Source organism: Vulpes lagopus, chromosome 3, assembly GCF_018345385.1.
Source record: "Vulpes lagopus strain Blue_001 chromosome 3, ASM1834538v1, whole genome shotgun sequence".
NCBI lineage: Eukaryota > Metazoa > Chordata > Mammalia > Carnivora > Canidae > Vulpes > Vulpes lagopus.
This window is the reverse complement of record NC_054826.1, coordinates 64,815,107-64,820,803: the sequence shown is the minus strand read 5'-3', so window position 1 is coordinate 64,820,803 and position 5,697 is coordinate 64,815,107. Positions and strand designations below refer to the sequence as shown.

Below are 5,697 nucleotides of genomic sequence, written 5' to 3'. Positions count from 1 at the left end.
GAAGGAGGCTCCATGCACCGGGAGCCCGACGTGGGATTCGATTCCGGGTCTCCAGGATTGCGCCCTGGGCCAAAGGCAGGCGCCAAACCGCTGCGCCACCCAAAGGATCCCAGACAAGGTAGTTTAAAGTATCAATTTTATTTCTCACAGTTCTGGAGGCTGGAAGTCTGAGATCAACCTGCCAACATAGTCAGGTGAGCCCTCATCTGGTTTACAGAGTTCTTGTATCCTCATATGGTGAAAGGGCCTAGGGAACCTTGTGGAATCTTCTATAAGATCACTAATCCATTTCATAAGAGCTCCATACTTATGACCTAATCACTTCCCAAAGGCTCCACCTACTAATATCATAATATGGTGATAATTTCAAGATATCAATTGGTGGAGGAGGGACACAAACATTCAGACCATAGCACAGTGTTAAAAAGGAAGGGGGAAAGCAATCATTATTACCTCATTCCAAACATAGTGAGAAAACATTTAGTCTTTTACCATTTATACATGATGATAGAGCAAGGTTTTTATAAGTGCCCTTATCAAGTGAAGTTTCTCTCTATAGCTAGTTTGCTTTACTTTTTTTTCTTTAAACTAGAAATTACTTTTTAAAATATGTGACACTTCCTGAATTTGCCTGTCATCCTTGCACAGGGACCATGCTAATCTTCTCTGTATTGTTCCAATTTTAGTATATGTGTTGCTGATGCAAGCACTGTTTTTTTTTTTTTTTTAAGCATGAATGCTATTGAAATTTGTCAAAAGTTTTATCTGCATCTACTGAATCATGTGATCATTTTTTATTTCTTCTTCTGGCAATGTGGTAAATTTCACAGATTGAATTTTGATTAAAACAACTTCGTATTCCTGAGATAAATATGACTTGGTTCAGAGAATATTAACCTCTTTTTATTGTTGAATTGGATTTGCTAATATTTTGCAAGGGATTTTGCTTCTGTGATCATGAGAGCCTTATTGGTAGTTTTGTTGTTTTTGGAATCAGAATATTTCTTAAATGAGTAAGGAAGTTTTTCCTCTGTTTTCTAAAAGGATTTGTATAGGATTGGTATTCTTCTGTACATATTTGATAGAATTTGCTTACTGAAAATATCTAGGCCTCAATTTTGCTTTATGGTAATGTTTTTCATTATTAGTTCAATTCCTTTACTTCATATGGAGCTATTCAGGCCATTTATTCTTGGTATGTGTCCAATTCATATAAGTTATCTAATTTTTTTTTTTTTAAATTTTTATTTATTTATGATAGTCACAGAGAGAGAGAGAGAGGCAGAGACACAGGCAGAGGGAGAAGCAGGCTCCATGCACCGGGAGCCCGACGTGGGATTCGATCCCGGGTCTCCAGGATCGCGCCCTGGGCCAAAGGCAGGCGCCAAACCGCTGCGCCACCCAGGGATCCCTAGTTATCTAATTATTGATATAGACGTTCATTATATTCCATTATTATCCTCTTAATATCTGTAGAAACTGTAGTAATGTCCCCTTTAAAATTCCCAATATTGGTAATTTGTTTTTTTCTCTCTGTTTTTTATCATTCTTGCTAGAGGCTTATCAGTTTTATCAATCTATTCAAGAAACTGGCTTTTGGTTTCATCGAATTTCTCTATAGTTGGTCTATTTTCTATTTCATTTATTTCTGCTCTTTGTTGTGATGTTACCTTCTGCTTTTGATTTAATTCATTCATCTTTTTCTAACCCTAAAAAACATTTTTATTGAAATATAATACACCATACAACCCAACAACTTAAATGTACAATTTGGTATCTTTTAGTACATTCACAGAATTATGTATTATTCATCATCACGCAATTTTAGAACATTTTCGTTACCCCCAAAAGAAGTCCTATATACCTTAGCCAACACTTCCTAATTACCCCATCTCCAGGCAAACCCTAATATTTTCTCTATAGATTTGTCTGTTTTGGACATTTCATATATATGGAATCATATAATATATTGTCTTTAGTGACTGATTTTTCACTTAGTATATGTTGTCAGGGCTCATCCATCTTGTAGCATGTGTCAGTACTTCATTCCCTCTCATTGCTGAGTAATACTTCATTGTATGGCTTTTTTAGTTTCTTAATGTAGAAACTTAGGTTATTAATTTTAGACCTTTCTTTTTCCTAATGTAAGTAGTAAGTACTCCAAACTTTCATGTAAGCACTAATTGTTTCCATGATACTTACTAAGGGTTTTCTCTATTCTGTCTCTAATTAAATATATTTATTTTATGATATTTTTGTTTTTATAATGTCCTTTAATATTCCAAGAAAAAATAATAGGATAAGAAATTTATTTATCAGGCTCAACTGCAATACTCCTTGGAAAAAAATTGAGGAGGAAGTTTTACTTGTGGAATTCTTTTAAAATTCTTTATTTAAATTCATTCAGTTAACATGTACTCTATTATTAATTTCAGGGGTAGAATTTAGTGATTCATCAGTTGCATATAACACTTAGTGCTCATTACATCAAGTGTTCTCCTTAATGCCCATTCCAGTTATCCCTCCCCCACTCACCTTCCCTCCATCAACTCTCATTTTGTTTCCCAGAGTTTAGCATCTCTTATGGTTTGCCTCCCTGTTTTCATCTTACTTTTTTTTGCCTTACTTCCCCTATGTTCATCATTTTGTTTCTTAAATTCCACACGTGAGTCAAATCATATGGTATTTGTCTTTCTCTGAATTTCTTCAAGAAAATACTTCATCACAATTAATTAATTTCTATCAGCTATTCTTCATCAGACTGCTGAGATCAGGGTTTCTCAACTTTGGCACTATTGACACTTGGGGCTAATAATTCTTTTTTTTTCTTTTGTCTTTTCTTTCTCTCTCCCTCTCTCTTTCTTACATATACCTGACATAAGATTATATTCATTTCAGATGTATAATGACTCAATATTTATATATATTGTGAATCATCATAATCTTTAACATCCATCATCACACATAGTTACACTTTTTTTCTTATGAGAACTTTTAAGATTTACTCTCTTAGCAACTTTCAAATATACAACACAGTATTATTAACTATAGTTATGATGGTATACATTATATCCTCAGGATTTATTTATTTTATAACTGGAAATTTGTACTTTTTGACTACCCTCACCCATTTCACCCACCCACCTCTTCCCCCTTAACTCTGGCAACCACCAATCTGTTCTCTATGAGTTCAGGACTTTTTGTTGTTTTGCTTTTGTAGAGACCACAGATAAATAATATCATACTATTCATCTTTGTCTGACTTATTTCAGCTAGTATAATATCCTCAAGGTCCATCCATATTGTCACTAGTGGCAAAATTTTCCCCTTTTCCTCTTTTTTTAGGTTGAATAATATTCTGTTGTGTGTACACACATACACACACACACACACACACACACACACACGCCCCACATTTTCTTTATCCATTCATCCACTGATGGACTCTTAGGTTGCTATATAAATAATGCTGCAGTACACATGGGGGTGCCTATATATTTACAAGTTAGTGCTTTTATTTCCTTTTGATAAATACCCAGAAGTGGAATTATTAGATCACATGGTTCTTTTTTAATTTTTTGAGGTACTTCCATACTGTTTTCCGTAGTAGCTAGACTATAAATACATTGATTTTAAAACTGTTTTGTATTTTACTATAAACATTAAAAGTTAATTTTCCTGTAAATGCTATTGTATATCACAGCATTCACTGTTTTTCATGTCTATTTCATAATTTCCCTTTTGGCATCTGAAGCTCATTTTCTAGATTTCCTGAGAAGGGATCCTGGGCACATACACATTCCTACATGTTCATAGATTTGTCCTGGTCCTTTATATTTGAAGGTTAGTTGTGTCAGATATAAAATTCTTCATTCACATTTTCTTTCCTTGACTATTTGAAATATATTAATCCATGTTCTTCTGGGATAAAGTGTTGCTGTCAACATCTGATCATGATCTAACTTTCTCTCCCTTATGAGTCATGTGGACTTTTTGCCAAGCTGCTCAAAGAAATTTTTTCCCTCTTTAAAACATGGTAATTTACAAGGATGTTTTGGTGTTGGTCATTTTGACTCACTAATCACAGGTACACAGCGTTTTTTTCATTATATAGTTTTAAATATTTTAAAGAAAGTGTGTCAATTCCAGCCTATTGATAGTGATGTTATTACCTAGGAATGCCTGAGACACGCATCTGGGCCCATATTACTCATGGCAAACTCCAATAGACATTTCATAGATTGGAACCAATGTTGGTGCTGGACTATTCCTTGTCATTCTTATTATTATTGCAGGGCACACCTAGCAAAAGCCATCAGAGACTTAGAAGAACAAAATTTATTACAGATTCTCGAGGGTACAGGGCATGATTGAGGGTTACAGGGCAAGATCATAGATAGAGAAAATGGGCAAGAGCACAGACCTGACCTCTGTCTTTATTAGGATCTGAGGTTGATGTGCCTTAAGTTTCATGGGTTCATTCTCTATTGGCAAACTCAAGCATAAGAGTAGAAATGTGCGAGGATCCCTGGGTGGCTCAGTGGTTTACTGCCTGTCTTTGGCCCAGGGTGTGATCCTGGAGTCCAGGGATGGAGTCCCACATCAGGCTCCTGCATGGAGGCTGCTTCTCCCTCTACCTGTGTCTCTGCCTCTCTTTCTCTCTGTCTCTAATGAATGAATAAATAAACAAAATCTTTTTTAAAAGAGTAGAAATGTGCATGAAGGGAAAAGTAGGGACACTCAAGTGGCCAGTTATCTAGGTTACCCAGGAATTTCTAAAAGAGGATCTTCATGGGTTGGGGCAGCCTGGTTCCTTATCCAGTTGTTTCATTTGTAGCTGCTTCATACAGTTGGCAATATCTTTGTTGGAGATGGATGTCTTTGAAATGGACACCTTGGCAATCAAAGGCTTAATGTCAAGCAGTTATATTACAATCAAATCCTTAATGTCACATGCTTACAATACAGAAAGTTTTCTTGAAGCATAATCTGTAAGCATTATTCTCCTCTTTGTTATATATTTAGGGATTCCTATTATCTCTATCTTAGATCTTCTTTGCTTCTTTTCTTTTTTTTTTTAAGATTTTATTTATTCATGAGAGACACAGAGAGAGAGAGAGGCAGAGACAGAGGCAGAGAGAGAAGCAGGCTCTATGCAGGGAGCCTGATGTGGGACTCGATCCCAGGACTCCAGGATCATGTCTTGGGTCAAAGGCATACACTAAACTGCTGAGCCACCCAGGGATCCCCTTCTTTGCTTATTTTCAATGTAACTTTCTTTTTAATTCTTTTATTTATTTTAAAAATTGTCCTTTAAAAATTTTTTTTTAACTTTATCCTATTATCTGCCAATGCACTTACTTGCTTTCACCTTTTGGTTATTGTGAATAATGCCACTATGAACTTGGGTATACAAATATCTGAGTCTCCTTTTAATTCTGTGGGGTGTATACCCCTAAAAGGGAATTGCTGGATCACAGGTAATTCTATTTTAGTTTTTTGAAACTTCTTTTATTGTAGTAAAATTTACAATTTTAACCATTTTAAGTGTATATTAAGTACATTTATTGTTGTGCAACCATCACTATAATCTATCTCCAAAACTTCATCATCTTCCCCTACTGTAACTCTATCCATTAAACAATAACTCCCCATTAACTTCTGGCTGCAGCCCCTGACAACCACTATTCTAGTTTC

General features: G+C 35.3%; 1 non-coding gene across 1 annotated transcript; it reads right to left on the bottom strand.

Annotated features, from left to right (window-relative positions):
• Positions 1-603: 603 nt before the first annotated feature.
• Positions 604-710, bottom strand: LOC121488442. Its single transcript, XR_005987071.1, has one exon. It is a non-coding gene; the product is annotated as a U6 spliceosomal RNA (small nuclear RNA).
• Between the last annotated feature and the right edge of the window lie 4,987 nt (positions 711-5,697).